The sequence below is a fragment of the Sorex fumeus genome, unplaced genomic scaffold, assembly GCF_029834395.1.
Source record: "Sorex fumeus unplaced genomic scaffold, SorFum_2.1 ptg000075l, whole genome shotgun sequence".
Taxonomy (NCBI): Eukaryota; Metazoa; Chordata; class Mammalia; order Eulipotyphla; family Soricidae; genus Sorex; species Sorex fumeus.
The window spans coordinates 5717431-5734737 of NW_026606132.1; positions in this window are offsets into that span (position 1 = coordinate 5717431).

A 17307-nucleotide genomic window follows, 5' to 3' on the forward strand; every position below is an offset into this window, starting at 1 on the left:
ATCCATTTTTCTAGGCCCTGGAATTCTGCATTTCAATGGATGTCCGGGTTCCTGAGATTTGTCCTTTGTGTTAGAGGCCTTCATGCATTTGGGATGGTTTAGGTTGCAGACACCCTTTTCCCCAAAATACATTGCCAGGGCTCACTCTCTTCCTGGCTGCAACAACTCTATCTTCAGAACGTTCCCTTCTACCTGAATTATGTGCTGGGCTGTCTCTGTCATAAACAGACATTTCTGGAACATTTGTATTGATTGAGAAGAACATGCTTTTTTTTTCACAACTACACATTAAAATTTTTTTCCATCAAAGCTGTTTCATAGCAACAGCGAGGAAATTAGCTGTATTGGGAGCAAAAACAAGGTCCTATTCCATCCTATTAATGCTTCCAACAAATTCATTTTTCCTCATTTTTTTTTTCACTTTGGGTGGAAACTGAAAATGGTAACTTCTTGCGCCATTTCCATGACAGTATCAACCTGACTTTTGAATAGGTAGTTAATAGTGGTAGTATCAAAACCAGACATTAATAAAAGGGGTGAGGACAGAGTTTAATCTATAACTTTTTTTTTTTGCAACAAGAAGGAAAAGTTTCCCCGGAAATGAACTCAACTTCCATTTGTACTGAGGCCACTGGGGATTTTAAAGGGAGAATGAAGGGCCAAGGAGGGGAGTGAGTGGAAACTTCACAGAGCGGGAGAAGTGAAAATTTAGAAAAGCTGGAATTGAAGAAAGGGGGCATGTCCCTATACATCCCATCGGAGTTTATTAATTGTCCCCACCTCCCTCAGAGGCTGGGAGACTGAAGCCCTATCTTCAAGTGTTAGTGCTGGTACAAACGTTACATTCTTTTGGCAGCCTTGAGTTTCTTACGCAGGTAATTTAAGGGGGACTTAAGGTTATTTTAGGGATGAGACTTTAGATGTCTAGAAGCAGTCATTATTCAGGTATTTCTAGTGAGCAATCTAAGTGAGGAGAGACTCAAAGGAGCATTCCTAACTACTCACACTACCTCTCTGGTCCCTACCTTTTTCCTTGTTGTATTTTGGGCCCGGCTGGAGCCACAGCACAGTGGGTGAGGCGTTTGCCTTGCACACGGCCGACATGGCTGACCTGGGTTCTATTCCTCCGTCCCTCTCGGAGAGTGCGGCAAGCTACCGAGAGTATCTCGCCTGCCCGCTCATACTACAAAGCCTGGCAAGCTCCCCATGATGTATTCAATATGCCAAAAACAGTAACAACAAGTCTCACAATTTGTTGTGAGACTTTACTGGTGCCTGCTCGAGCAAATTGATGAACAACGGAGGACAGTGACAGTGAAAGTGATTTTGGGCCACTCTCAGTATACAAGGGGGGGGGGAAGCAGTTGGAGGCAGGGAGTTGTTCCTGGAAGTGCTCTGGGGATTATGCAATACCACAATACAACCCTGCCTTCTGCCTCCAGCCCTTGGAGACTTCTCACCATCCTCTTTTTACCCATTTTTGGGGGGTGCGTGGGGGTGGGTACACCTGCTGGGATCAGGGCTTACTCATGACTCTGTGCTCAGGTAGAACTCCTAGAAGGAGACCATGTGGAGTGCAGGGATTGAACCTGATGCATGTAAGGCAAACACATTAACCACTGTACTATTTCTCAGACCCCTCAGTTCTTGATCCCTCTCTTCTGGATAGGCAGAAGAAGGGATATGGTAGTGAAAATGATATTATCATGACCGTGGGACCACCAGTTCTATAACCCTAATGAAAAGGGAACATGATTATGGTTACCAAAAGGGTAAACTCTCAAATTGAAAGTAAAAAAGCTTTGTTCACAATTAAAGACTAGCTCTTTCCGTCAACAGTCAACTCCCCAATGCCCCTCTCCTTCTCTATTGGAATTTCAGCCTCTTTAAAGAATAAAAGAGTACCATATTTCACCGGATAATTGCGCATACTATTTTCTGTTCCGTTTCCTTTTCAATAATACTACCACAATTTGTTTATAAAAATGCTTCATGGAGATGGGGAGAGCGTTCAACATGCTCTTTACATGCAGGAGCCCACAATCAATCCCTGGCACATGATACCATCCCAAGTGCCACCAGAAATGACTGCTGATCCTGGAGGATCCCCTGAACAATTCAGCGTGTGGCACAGAAAACAAAAAAAAAGAAAACTAAAGAATTTTTTTTTCCTTTTTGCTTTTTGGGTCACACCCAACGATGCACGGGGGTTACTTCTGGCTCATACACTCAGGAATACACTCAGTCCTGGCGGTGCTCAGGGAACCATATAGGATTCTGGGAATCGAACCCAGGTGGACTGCGTGCAGGGCAAACGCCCTACCTGCTATACTATTGTTCCAGCCCAAAAAAGTAGTCTGTGGCACTGTAGTCTCCTGTTGTTCATCAATTTGCTCGAGCAGGCACCAGTAACGTCTCCGTTGTGAGACTTGTTGTTACTGTTTTTGGCATATCTAATATGCCATGGGTAGCTTGCCAGGCTGTGCCATGCAGGTGGGATACTCTTGGTAGCTTTCTGGGCTCTTCAAGAAGGACAGAGGAATCAAACCCGGGTTGGGCATATGCAAGGCAAACACCCTACCTGCTGTGCTATTGCTCCAGCACACCCCCCCAAAAGTAAAGAATTTAAATTTTATATTTTAGGAGAATATGTTCAGTAGTGCTCAGAGGCCTGGAGACATTCCTGGTGATTCTGGGACACTTCACTAAGCCCAAGGATGTGGTGCTACCAGAATAGCCTGAAATTATTTGGGGCCTGCCTCTCCCTCTCACTGTGATACAGAGGGAAGCCTCCAAGTTGAAACTGACAATGCCTGGGGTGGGGGTTCATGCAATGCACAGAACTGAACCAGAGCCTGCCACATGCAAAGCATCTATCTGCCTCAATCTTTATACTATTTTTGGCTCTTGTATTTATTTTTTTAATTTATTTTTTATTGAATCACTGCAATATGCAGTTACAAACTTGTTCATGACTAAGTTTCAGTTAAACAGTGTTCCAACACTTATCTCTTCACCAGTGTATATTTCCCACCATCAGTGTCCCTGGTTCAACCCCCCACCTCCATCAGCCTCTCTTTATGGCAGACACTTCTCTCTCTCTCTCTCTCTCTCTCTCTCTCTCTCTCTCTCTCTCTCTCTCTCTCCCGCTCTCTCTCCTCCTGGGCATTATGATTTGCAGTGCAGGTACTGAAAAGTTATCATGTATATCCCTTTACCTACTTTCAGCACTCAGTCCTTGGCCACAGTGGTCATTTCCAATTATCTTTCTAATAGTGTCCACTTCTCTATTCTAACTGAACTCACCAAAATACTTTACTAAATATCTGACCAATAAAGTAAGTTTTATTTGTTTGGACTGGGGGCATACCTGGGGTGTTCAGGGATTAATCCTGGCTCTTCATACAGGGATCACTTCTGGTGAATCTTAGGGTGCTACATGGGGTGCCTGGGATCAAACCCAGGTCAGCTGCATGTAAGGCAAGTGCTCTTCCCTTTGTACTATCACCCTGGATTCCTAAAATAAGTTTTTATAAACGTTTTTTCACATAATAGTTGCATTTCACTTTTGGAGAGAGGTGTTTGGGTGTCACATTTGGTGGTGCTCAAGAGTTACTCCTAGGGGGTATGGTGCCACCAGCAGGTCTGTCTGTACCTGTGAGGTGAGTGTATCAGCAGCCTGATAGCGCCTCCAGATACTGCAAAATTGCTGCTGCACAAATTCTCTATTGTTGCCTTTGCAGCATATCTGAGTGTTGGGGTAAAATCTCAAATAATAATGGTGGGTCTGGTGTCGAAATATTGAATGTGCTCAAAGTAGAGAGAGAGTAATGTGGAAATCATCTGCCCCACAGGTGGGGGGAGGGTGTGGGATGGGCGTATACTAGGGTTTTTGGTGGTGGAGAATGGGCACTGGTGAAGGTACGGGTGTTTCATTGTATGACCGAGACTTAGACCTGAAAGTTTTGTAACTGCTCTCACGGTGATTCAATAAATAAAATTATAAAAAAAATGAAGAAAAAAGTAAGGTGGAGTTCATGCACAATTCAGTCAGCTAATCAGTGGCTGAATAAATAGCAGTACTCCTACAAAAATTTTTTTTTTAATTTTTTTAAAGGCCCTCCCGTTGTTCATCGATTTGCTCAAGCGGGTCCAGTAACGCCTCCATTGGAGACTTTGTTGTTACTGTGTCTGGCATATCGAATATGTCACGGGGAGCTTGCCAGGCTCTGCCATGCGGGCAAGATACTCTCGGTAGCTCGCCGGGCTCTCCGAGAGGGGCGGAGGAATCGAACTCAGGTCAGCCATGTTGGCTGCGTGCAAGGCAAACGCCCTACTGCTGTGCTATCGCTCCAGCCCTGCCACAAAAAATAAAAAAAATTAAAAAAAACTTGAAATGTAGGACGCCACCAAGTGTCTGTTTATATTTTTGGAATATCTGTATTACTTACAATTAATAAAAGCGATTTTAAAACCCTGTCCTGGAAAAAAAAGAAAAGGTGGTCAATGGTATTGAGAGATCCAGGCTAGACCTCAGGCCTGTGGGGAGACAAAAAGGAAAAGGGAGGTATTCACTGAGGAGGTGAATGTTCAGGCACCTCCAGGGTCTAGGAGATAAGAAGAAAAAAATAACATCCAGATATTATCTTTAGTGACCCTTCTACCCTTTTCCCTTCTTCCTAACACACACACACACACACACACACACACACACACACACACACTGTACCGAAACTATTTTGATCTGCTGTGATAACATATGAACTCCAGGTTCCCATAGGGAAGGGAGAGATCAACTGAATTCAGTTTGAGTCAAATACTCAGAGAGGAAACAGAAACATCCCAAGTGAGTTGGTGGATGAAGCCTACTGCCCGAATTCAATCTCAAACTGTGAACTTGTTAGCAGATTGGTGTTTTGAACCTTTCTACTATCAATGCTATCAAATGTCTTCATTTTCTATTCAGGCCATTGATGTAAATGGAGAAGAAAGAGTCAGACACATTTCCCTACTATTTGCCCCAAATGTTCTTCCTTTCCCCCACAATGTCTGGAACTGATTTTTAATTTTTTTTTTAGCTTTTACTTTGGAGCTACACCCAAAAGTCCTCAGGGCTTATTCTTGACTCTGTGCTCAAGAGTAAGTTCTGGAGGGCTTCGGGGACCTTATGGGGTGCCTGGGATCAAACCCCCCCGTCAGCCTCTTGCAAAGCAAGCGCCCTACCTGCTGTACTATCATTAATGCCCTTGGAAAAGATTTTTTTCCTCAACATACGTCATCAGGAATGGGGAACTCAGGGCAATGGAGGCTATGTGGCTCTCAGGAGAAGCTATTGTTGGAACTGAATTGAAAGGAATTAAAAACTGGACTCAACATTTAAACCAACAAACTCCTATGAGCATGGCAGTTGAGAATGTAACAAATGTTCCATTTTCCATTTTATTGTCCTTCCTCCAAACGTCTAGCACGTAGGTTGATCCTTTATCAGAATTTTCTCCTTGAATTTACATCAGGACATGTGTGCGTCAGAGACCAGGCTACCAGAAAATTTATTGACCACCCTGGCGCCCACCAGTCTGCAACATTTCCTGTCTAAAAATAGACTTTCCAGTGCTTTTTTGCATATACATGGCTTCTGTTGACATGTAAGCAAGACGGCTGCCCAGGATGGGTCCACCATTTTGTAAGATGACAGCTTGCTGCCGTTAAAACTCTTTCTCTCCTAGTTTCTTGATTGACAAGCAAGCTGCTGGGCAACTGGACCTTCAAGGTTACACCATGACCACTAAAATAATAAAACTTACACGGATTTAGGGTCATCTCCAGAAAACAAATAAAGATTTTTTTAAATCAGAGAAATCCACCTTAAGCCAGGGTAAACATGGAGAGGCAGGGTTTTGTCATAAGTCATTCTTTCCCTATCATGTGAAAACCCCCCACTCCTCTCTTCCTGATACCCCAAATTCTATCCCATTCAGGATATAAACTTTGCTCAGGATATAAACTTTGTCTAATTTCTCTAAAATTTATAGCCACATAAACTCTTTGTATATGTATCATTAAATTTGGTGTTTTTCTCCTACTCATCTGAAGACTTGTCTGCTCAGAGCAGCCCAAGAAGGATTCAGATGGGTGAGGGAATTTCCCCCTTGTGTACTTATACTGCCACTGCAAAGGTGGGCTGGGTGATAGCATTTAATGTGGGTGCCCTTGTGTGTGGTAGTTCTACTCAAAGTTTCTATGGTCCAAGGGCTGGAGCAATAGCAGAGCAGGTAGGGCTTGCACATGGTCGACCCAGGTTCGATTCCCAGCATCCCATATGGTCCCCTAGCACTGCCAGGAGTGATTCCTGAGTGCAGAGCCAGGAGTAACCTCTGAGCATCGCCAGGTGTGACCCAAAAAGCAAAAAAAAATACAGTCAAGGTGACATCCTAGAGACTGACACCCCAGATTTTCCCCAGATCAACAGCCCTGACTGCACTGTTACCACACTTCTGCTCATTTAAGGCTTGTCTCTCAAGTCTGGCCAATCCTACCCTTGGCAAAAATTGTGATATTTTTACTGACTCTGGTATTACTGCCAACTGGCCAGGACTTTTGATCTGTCATTTGAAAGAATACAGGTGGGCAGACTAAAGACACCTCTTTTGTGCATCCTAAATTGTGGAAACATAGTGTGAGTGCTGATGGGGTATTTGTGTTATGCAGCTGTCCACAGTAAAGGTCTGTTCTCTGAGGAGACGAAATACAAGTAAGCCGCTTATCCAGCCAACACCATGCAGATTTCCATTAGACATGACAACAAATCTGCTGCCAGGAACTGAGCACAAAGTAAAAGACATAAACCTGAGGATAGCTCAAGGCAAACTGCCTGCCTCACAAGCATTAGGCCAGGGCCAAGAGTTTGCCCCGAGTATCACTCCACATGTTCCAAGTGCAATTCTGGCACACTCCCGTGTCTGGGATCTCACGTGTCACAACCTAGTACGTGATCTCTGATCTCCAGCAGCTATGTGTGTGTGAGCACTGTAACCATGCATGTGATTGAAAATTTACATGAACACCACAACTGCAGTGCAAACCACTCCCCACTTGTGAGCACAGAACCAAATGTGTGTGACCACCAGTCATTGCAACAACAAAAATATGGAAGGGAAGGGGAAACAGAAATAAATAAGTCAATGCATAACTAAATAAAAGTCCTGCTATGAAAAATAAGCTCTATGTAGCTGATGTAGTAGGCACCAATACAAGTCAGGACTGTGACTTCTGCCAAAAATTGGTCTTTCAAAGAACGAGGCCTGGTTATGTGGGACAATGACCTTGCTTGCTCATGACAGATTAACTATATCAGACCTTTGACTCTTTTCCCCTCAGTGTTACTGAAAGTTTCATCACCATTGATGCTTTTTCAGGCTATGTGTTGTTTTTCTACACTGATGAACTGACTTACACAGCATTGTGGGTTTTATGAGTCTTATCCTCAACCCAAAACTGCAAAATTTGTGTGCTGTCTAACAAATGTTCTGTCTTTTTATCTTCAAATGACACCCAGAATGGGTCAATAGAGAAAGCATTTGATGAACTTTCCACACTCCATTACTACACAGTATTGTTGAACATTGAAACCATTTCTGATTCTACTTCCTTTTGGTTCGCACATCTCAGAAGGGAGATTTTATCACCAAACCTGGCTGTACCCAAAAAGGGATCTATTTTTTTTCACTTTGGTTTCTGTGCCACATGTGGTAGTGCTCAAGGGCTATTCTGGGCTCAAGTGCTCAGGGGTGTCTCCTGATGCTTGGCATCACTCTTAGTAGTGGTACTCAGGCAATTCTGCAGTGCAGGGGGATTAAACCCAGGCTTCCCTGTGTGGCTTCAGTGTTTGACATCATTTCTCCAGTCCCTCCTGTGGTTTCTTTTAAGAGGGTCTGTGCTTTTGCTCTTTATATTTAGATTTACTTTGGATAATTTTAAATTTTGTTTTCTTTGGGGATCACTCCTGCCAAGCTTGAGTAGGGTTTGAACCCTGACCTCCTACGTGGAAAGTACATACTTTCCATTGAGCTGTATTGCAGCCCTGGATTAATTTTTAAAAGAAGTATAACTTTTATTTTATTTATTTATTTTAATGTTTTTTTTTTGCTTTTTGGGTCACACCCAGTGATGCACAGGGCTTACTCCTGGCTCTGCACTCAGGAATTACTCCTGGCAGTGCTCGGGGACCATATGGGATGCTGGGAATCAAACCTGGCTTGGTCTTGTGCAAGGCAAATGCCCTACCTGCTGTGCTATCACTCCAGCCCCAGAAGTATAACTTTTATGTTGAGATTCAATTTGTTTCCTTTTTTACTTTTGTTGATGTAAGTTATTTCAACAAATTTGTTGAAAGACTATCCTTGGCCATTGAGTTGCCTTTACATCTTCATAAAAATTAGTTATCTGTGGGTTAAGAATGTAACTTAGTGGTAGAGTCCTTGTCCCACATTTCTGACGCTCTGGGCTCATTCTCTAGCGCCCAAAGAAAAAAATCAGTTAGGTACAGTGCATGCATATATTTCTGGATAATTTTCTCTTTCATTGATATAACTGTTTCTGTCTTCTTCGATACCACATTGTTTAGTTAATGTAACATTAGAATATAATGCTTTTAAAAACAAAATACATAAAACACAGACAATATTTTATCCTATTTATACTACAGAATATTTTTCCTGCAACATGGAAGAAGATGATAGTTCATACTCCATAATGTACCAACTACTGCACACCAAAACATAAAACATACAGTGAGGTCAGTAATTATTAAATAATTATAGTTAATCAATATTTTATATTATGCAAAAATCTTTGGTGGCTCATATAGGCTCATATAGGAGTACTTTAGTGACTTTGGAATAATTGTTTTGGACTAGCTAAGAGATATTATTAGCTAAGAGATATTATTTTTCTCTCTAAATAAATGAAAAATAGGTTTCTAAGATACAAAATTTTGATACCCAATATATTTATAGTAAAAATAGATCAAAATTATGGTGCATGCATAAATAACATTTTCCTACACTTAGAGTTCTAAACAACAACAACAGCAACAACAATAATGATATGCTTACATTTAATATAGTGAAACTGTATTTTATACAAAACAAATCACATTTAACCACTCCCCCAGAGGACCCATAGTCTCTTATTACCTCCAACTCTAAATTCAAGTTTCTTTAAAAAAGTCTTTGTTAAGTACATTGTGATTGTATATTTACTGAATAATTAGCCATTTGGGTACTGAATTTTGAAATTCAGGTACCACTGACATAGCCTACTTAAAGGGACAGGGTAAAAAGAATATACCAACACACACAGAACATGCATGGGCTGGAGCGATAGCACAGTGGTAGGGCATTTGCCTTGCATGCAGTCAACATGGCCGATCCGAGTTCGATTCCTCCACCCCTCTCAGAGAGCCCGGCAAGCTACCGAGAGTATTCGATATGCCAAACACAGTAACAACAAAGTCTCCAATGGAGACATTACTGGGCCCGCTCGAGCAAATCAATGAACAACGGGAGGACAGTGACAGTGACACAGAACATGCATAGGCACAAACTGACATGCCTGAGTACACACAAACACTCATACACACACCCAAAATAAGGGAAAAGGAAAATTTGAACAGCAATTTCTGTTTAAAATTTGAAAACAATTACAAGGCCACAGTTGACATTTATAATATTTTTCTTCCACAATGCTTTCCATTTTCTCTTGTCCCCAGCCAGCATCTCAGCTGAGGTAGCTAAGGTAGGTTAAGGTAAAGCATTATCCCAAAGAAGTCTGAGCTCTCAGTACTCCTGCAATATAAGGTTTTTTGTAATCATTCATCACATTTGATCACTGAATGAATATGGCAATGTGAAGAGGAGTTCCAGAGTCTCAGACTTAATTCTCCCTGTGCCTTCACTAGCAACTGAACATTTGTTTTTACCTTTTCTTTCTTCTTTTTTCTTTCTCTCCTTCCTTCCTTCCTTCCTTCCTTCCTTTCTCCTTCCTTCCTTCCTTCCTTCCTTCCTTCCTTCCTTCCTTCCTTCCTTCCTTTCTCCTTCCTTCCTTCCTTCCTTCCTTCCTTCCTTCCTTCCTTCCTTCCTTCCTTCTTTCTTTCTTTCTTTCTTTCTTTCTTTCTTTCTTTCTTTCTTTCTTGTTATATTCAGCTTACCCTGTATGTCACCTTTACTGCTCACAAAAACCACAGTTCTGGTCAACAGATGCATGGAAGACTTTCTTGACACCCAGCAATGCTCTGCAACATGAGCTGGATATCTTATCATTTGACTTGGTTCTGGGACTATCTACCTGAAGAGAGCATCAGATTTCACAAATTAAAGATTCAATCACACACAAGGACACTCTCCCCCAGTTCCAGATGCCAAATACAAGTAGCAGGACCCCAGGTTACAGAGAATTTATATTAGATTTGGCTATACATCAGAGGTTCCCATGACCCCTACTTCAGATCCAATTAGTTTGCTACAGTGGCTCAAAACTCAGGAACTACATTTGACAATTTTTTTTTGCTTTTTGGATCACACCCGGCCTTTCACAGGGGTCACTCCTGGCTCATGCACTCAGGAATTACTTCTGATGGTGCTCAGGGGACCATATGGGATGCTGAGAATCGAACTCAGGTCGGCCACGTGCAAGGCAAATGCCCTACCCACTGTGCTATTGCTCCAGCCCCTACATTTGACAATTTACTAAAAACTATGATAAAGGAAATGCATGAATGGAAGAGACATACAGCATGAGGTGGGGAGATCCCAAGCACAGGATCCCTTTGAGGTTGAAACCTGCCATTCCATGGTGTGGATGTGTTCATCTACCTGGAAGCTTTGAACAGCCACTACTGGAATTTCTATGGAGGTTTCCTCACAAGGCATGATCAATTATTAACTCTCTTTCCGGCTTTCTCTCCTCTCTGAAGAATGGAGGTGGGTAGGTTGAGAATTCCACACTTTTAATTATGGCCTGCCTAGTTTTTCTGGTGATCATACCCACTCCCATCTTGGAGCACATTCAAAGTCATCCCTGTTGGAACAAAAGATAGAATTGAAGAATTTGTAAATATTTTAGGTGCCTTTCAGTCAGGAACTAATACATATATTTTCCCACATATCCCTTTTATGATCAGGATTTGTCACATCAATCAAACCCATATTTTGCCTGTTGGTTCAGTGACATGCACAATTCAAATAGCAAGGCCACTATGGGAAATTGTCCCCCTAACAATATCCCCAAGGTTGGGATAGTTCCCTGGGCAAAACAGTTTAGGTCTTTTAGAATACAATCCCAGGAAAGAATGGAATAGATTACAGGGCAAGCAAAAATGCACCCAGAAAAGAATGGAATAAAACAGTTTAGGGTCTTAAATGTCGAGTGTAGCACAGGCATGAATACAGTAGGAAATTATCAGGACCTTATATATTTTAAGGGTGCCTGCTGATAGGTGTGTGAAATACTTCAGCCTCTGCTCTTCAAGTACCTATTGAATGCTGATGTGTGTACTAACAGTCCTTAATGTCTCTGTCAACTTAAACAATGGCTCATGTGATGGGAGTTAGGATGGGGGAGAGACATTGTATTGGATGAATGTCTACCCTTTGAACTAAAGCTGGGCAGTCTTCGTATGTTTGTTTCCTTATGTGTTCACTTGTCTCATTCTCTGCTACCAAAGGTGTCAATTGACTTTAAACAGTTGCAATCTTCATATTCACTTTGATAGAGTCATTTTTGTTTCTACTGGTAGACTAATCAGAACTCTATGTCCAAAAAAGCCAAAATAAAGGGGACAGGAAGAATTTGCCCATGGATGTTAAACAAACCATTCACCATTCTAGATGATGAATTATAAGGCATGGTCAGTGTGAATTTAATTTGGCTCTTCTGGTGCTATAAAATGAGCTTCTTATTCAGAAGCAGTGTTGTGTGAGATATCATAATTGTGAGGGAGGGTACGAAAGTGGTACTATTTGGAGGATTGCAGGAACAGGGCCGGGAAATTTGTATTGCAGTCCCTCTCACAATGGAAGAAACCCAGAGTTATCAATTTACCATGAGATGCTTGGTTAGATCCATCCCAACCCATCCCGCTATAGCCCTACTAGGAAATGATATGTATTGAGGATTCTGAATTGGCCTCTACTATTGAAAGGATGGTGTTGGGCACTCAATTGCTTTGATAGCTAGATTAACCTTGGTGGGGAGAATTCACGGAACTGATCCTATGCAGAACCTCAACCCTGTAGCCATGATCACTTTGAGCTTCATTAGGGTTGGGGAAAGGCCATAGCTTAGGTCATTTCCTTTTCAAGTAACCAGATATGCCATTTGAAATTATGTTCTCAGGGAACATTTATTTCTTCACGCTATGTGAGGCTGGTATATTGCCATAATAAGCTTCTGGTCAATGCCCTTTTGTAATGCAAAGCTGTCCTTCACTAGATTTTAATTATTCTTCAAAAGTCCAATGTTAATTTTATCTGTCAATTTCATTAGGCTCAGGAAGGCTAAATACTTATTAAAGCACTATTTCCAGCTGGTCTGGTCTATAAGAGTGGTTCTGAAAAAGATGACCTTCAGATACAATGACTGTGTAAAAGCATACTCCCTCAACAATGTGGACAGGGATCAGTCATTCCCTTGAGGGCCCAAATGGAGAAAAGATGTGAAGGAAGGCCCAGTTTACTCTTCTCTTGAGGAGTCTTTATTTTGGGGGGGAGGGTGTTTTGGTGTCACACCTGGGTGTGCTCAGAGCTTATTCCTGGTTCTGCATCATTCATAGCAGCCTCAGGAGACCTTTTGAGGTGCCAAGAATAAAGCCCAGGTCAGCTGCAGCCAAAGTAAGTGCGCTGCCCACTATTTTATCTCAAGGCTCTGAGGAAGCTATCTTTTCATGCCCTCTGTCATAAAATAGTGTTCCTGACTCTTGGGACTTCAGATTTCAAATGAATCGATGCAACCGACTTCCTGTTCTCCAGTTGCAGATGGCAGGTTGTGGGATTTCTTGCCCTTTATAACTGCATGAGACATTTCCTATATATACATATGTGGTTCCTACTCAGACACATACATAAGCATGTACATCATTTTTCTATTTATACATGTACATAAGTGTGTGTTTCTTTGGAGAACCATGAGAAATACAACTGTTTCTAGAAAGATCCCTGAATTAGTTTGCTTGTGCTGCCATGGGTGACTTAAATGGTATATTTATTTCCTCACAGCTCAAGAGGCTAGATGTTGGAGATTGAGGTAGTAACAGTTTCTTCTGAAGACTTCTACTTGGTTATCTTTTCCATATATTTTCAGATAGTCTTCTTTCAAAGCCTGTGTCCTAATCTCTAATAAAATACCAGTTATATTAGGTAAAGAATCACTGATGTAAACCTTCAGTGATGAAGCAGACAGGCATAGAGATAGAGAAGGGACCCCACGGCAATGAGTTCTTGGGAAGTAACAAAATCAACTATTCCTGAGGCTGCTAAAAACCTACGCTGTGCTCACAGGAACTAAGGCCTCATTAGACCTTTACCTGGTGACAACACAGGCCCAGAGAAGGCTGAACCCCACCTGTGTGAAGCTTTAGCAGGAACAAAGGACAGGTAAGGAATATCAAAGACCATCAACTGCTCTCAGTCCTACCCCTTGGCAACCAACCTAGCAATGGACTCTTGCCTAGGTAGAAAGTCCCACGTGGGGCAGGTTGGGATAAAGAAACCCTATAAAAGCCAACTTTAACCAAGAAAGCACATGCATGTAGAGCCTGCACCCACAGGCTGCTCGTACCCATGTGCTGTCTGTGCCCATGTGTTGCTGCTGAATGCTTGTGGTCCCTGAGCACATGTCGCCCACATTGCATCTCCCCTCTTGAGAGATGTGCACTTTCATACTTTAATGCTGGGATATGTACTGGGGCTCCTCTCCCCACTGGTTAAGCCAACCCCTCTCTCTCTCTCATTCTCTCTCTCTCTCCCCCATCTTCTTCCTCACAACTTCCAAACAGAACCTGTTTTTACTTCACTGCTTGTCTGTTCTTGAAGTTCTTTTCTGAGAGGCCAAAGGTGACAGAACCAAAAGGCCTGGATAAGGTCTAGGACTGACTTTCCTTTTCTACAAGAGCAAAGCTCTCTGCAAACTCTTTTCAGTCCTAGATTTCTTCAGCCACTACCCAGGTGACATGTTTGTATTAGGGCACAACTCTGGATCTCCGACTGCAAGTAAGGACCACTATAGCCAGCTCAATAAACTACCTGCGGGGCTGGAGAGATAGCAAGTGGGTAGGGAGTTTGCCTTGCACGTGGCTGACCCGGGTTCAATTCCCAGCATCCCATATGGTCCCCTGAGCACCGCCGGGAGTAACTCCTGAGTGCAGAGCCAGGAGTAACCCCTGTGCATCGCCAGGTGTGACCCAAAAAGCAAAAAAATAAATAAAAATAAAAAATAAACTACCTGCTTACTGATTGCATTCCTGCGTGGTCCTTGCTTGCGGTCAGAGATCCAGAGTCGTGCCCTAACATTTGGAGGCCCCAGTGAGATCTCCCGATGGCAAACGGGCCAGAGAGCAGGTTTTGAAAAGGCCTTAAACTCTGGGGAATATTCCATCTGTTTTCTGGGGGGACGGTGTCCCCTTCTGGACTGCGGCAGGGAAGTGGCCAACCCTGACTGGGCAGACTTGAGGGACATAGGGTTTCCTCGGGTCCTTGTCTGTTATCCTAGGATCTGGAGGACATATTTTCTGGGTCCTTATCTGTTCTGGAGGCCTTATCTGTTCTGGAGGACACATACTCTGGTCCTCATCTGTTCTGGAAAACCTGGTGCCAGGAGAAGACTTGGAAGAACTAAACCCTCCAGAGGTGAAAATCACGTGCTCACCCTTTGGGCAAATTCGGGAATCCCAGTGTGACTGTGGTGAGTGTGGTGTGCACCATTGTGAAAGGAGGACCAGTCCGAGCGAGTGCAGGAGTGTGATCTGTGCGTGTGTCCTTAGTGTGTGTATTTGTCTTATTATCTTTCTCCTAGTTCTGTTTAATACAGGTCAGAATCAATCGACCCCGAAAGCTTTAATTCTTGATCACTTCTCTGAGATCCACAGGAAAGCTCGGTATCTGGTCTTGATGATCAAGAAAGGTAAGTTTGACACTTATTGTTCATCAGAATGGCCTTCCTTTGGTGTGGATTGGCCCTCACGAGGTTCCTTCTCTCCAAACCTTGTGGCTCGGACAAAGGAGGTAATCTGTGGAAAATCTCCTGTGAAGGTATGCTCCCTTGGAAATCTCTATGGAGCATGGGGGAGGAATGTGATAATCTCTGTGTGAATATGTGCGTGCATGAGCACCCTGATAGGTCCTCCTATCGGGCGTGATTTTGTAGCTCCACTACCTGGCATTCTTAAAGTGCCTCTAAAGTCACGGAGCTCGAGTGGGCTGCCTGCGATTCCACGGAGAACATACGGTCAAGGAGAACATATGGTCAAGGAGAACATACGGAGCACACAAGGAGAACAACTGGCATAGCTGCCGGTCTCAAATCACAATGCTGAACCACTAAGGCTAAGTTCTCCACCGGCCAGACAAGCATCTGAATGGTCTCTGCAAAGAGGCACCCCTCCTTTGTCTGTTTTGAGTCACTGTCCACTATGGGAAGGACGGGAGGAAAGCCCACTAGTGAGAAGACTCTGAGAAACTAAGGCAGATCAATTTCCAGGCAGAAAATCCTTTCCCCACCCAGTCTCAGTCTAATCAGAAGATCAGCTAAAGGTTAATTGAAATGGTAATGAAGGCAGTTCAGATGTAAGGCAGAGGGGAAAAACGGGTAAAAGACCTGGCAAGCCAGAGAAAAGCAGGGAAGAGGGAGCAAGCTAAGAAAGGCAGAACTGTTTTTTTTTTTTAAGGAGCAGAGTTTTTTAAGACCATAGCATTAGGTTCACACAGCTGTGGGTCTGCGCAATGCCAGGCCCGCCCAGTGGAGATGGTCCAAATCCAATGAGCCTCTGAGTAAAGGCCAGTTTACGGAGTGGGGGCTAGAGTCCCCTCAGGAGAGGCCAAAGTTAAGGACAATTTACAGGGCAGTTAAAGTCCCCCTGGGAGAGGCCAAAGTGATAGACCTGGAGAAAAGTTTTGCCAAGGAACCATCCTTTTTCATAGATTGTTGCTTGCAATTAGGAAAACATCCGAGCTTCCAACTAGGTAGTTTAGATAAAGAGTATCTTGTTGACCTTTGTAACACTATGTGGCCTGAGCATAGTGGGGAAAGATAGCCAGATCTTGGCAGGTAACAAAGAAATAGGATTATCAAAGCAAAAGAGGCAGGAAAATGCAAGATCATACGATTAACTGTTTGATATCAGAAACAAAGCCTATCTCCATGTCTGATAAGAAGATACTAGCTCCCTGCCTCAGAATTAGTCTTGACCAAAATATGGTAACATCTTTGTCATAGTTTATTTTGCTGGCTTATATCAACAAAAGCACTTTCTTTTCTTTTTTTTCTTTTTGGGTCATACCCGGCAATGCACAGGGGTTACTCCTCGCTCTGTGCTCAGGAATTACCCCTGGCGGTGCTCAGGGGACCATATGGGATGCTGGGAATCGAACCCAGGTTGTTCGCGTGCAAGGCAAACACCCCACCCGCTGTGCTATTGCTCCAGCCCCCAAAAGCACTTTCTTGACCCATTTTTAACAAGCGAGAAACTGGCTGGTCAGGCTGGGAAATGGGAAGCAGTGTTCCCAAACGGCTGATAAGGCTTCTTCGTCCTGGGGACTATCCCTTTCTTTCTCAGTCCGTCAGTTTTCTCCCTGCCATTTTTGAAGGGTCAGATCGATCAATCAACTACAGATGTGGGCACATGTACATGTGGTGTTTTTAGTCAGTTCACTGTCTGTCTGTCTGTCTGTCTGTCTGTCTGTCTGTCTGTCTGTCTCTCTATGTGGAACACTTGAGTGTTGGAACCAGGTTGAAATCAGAAGTAGAAATTCTAGAGAAGTCAGTGATATGCAACCCAGTGATTTAAGAAATGCAGTTGTTTTTGGAACCTGTTGGACAAAGGTTAAATGAAGATCCCTTATCAGACGGTTGAGCCTACAGAGAAAGCAGAATTCTCAATCTAAATTTCTTGTTAGAAAAACATTAATGATTATATGATTATTAACAGTTGAAATCCTTTTGAACTAAAGAATCTATACTATCTAGAAGAGCTGTGGAACTAGAGCCTGAAACTAAAGTGAAATAAAGTTCAGAGAATGCAAGGCTTTATCTTACAAG